This window comes from Triticum dicoccoides, chromosome 1B (genome assembly GCF_002162155.2).
Source record: "Triticum dicoccoides isolate Atlit2015 ecotype Zavitan chromosome 1B, WEW_v2.0, whole genome shotgun sequence".
NCBI classification, from domain to species: domain Eukaryota; kingdom Viridiplantae; phylum Streptophyta; class Magnoliopsida; order Poales; family Poaceae; genus Triticum; species Triticum dicoccoides.
In genome coordinates, this window is record NC_041381.1 from 169,268,684 (window position 1) to 169,269,022 (window position 339).

Genomic DNA, 339 nt, shown 5'->3' on the forward strand with positions numbered 1-339 from the left:
TTGTCATTTGTGCTCACCCACGAACGAAGGGGCAGAGCTCGTCAAACGCACGGCGAGGTCGTCGAACACCAAACCTCGCAGCGATGAAACAACTGCACATTTAAAACTACATGATCAACACAATTATATATGATGTTTTTCATAACAAAATCGAAAAATATATGACCTAACTAATAATTCACAAATATATGACCCCGTCGGCCTCTGGAAGCCAAAAAACACCTTTTCGGGAGGTGTCGGTGGTCGGGGTGCCGTGTCGGGGTCGGGGTGCTGTTCCTGGGTCGAGGGGTCGGGGTCAGGTGGTCAGGTTGTCGGGGTGTGGTGTCGGGGTCGGGGTCG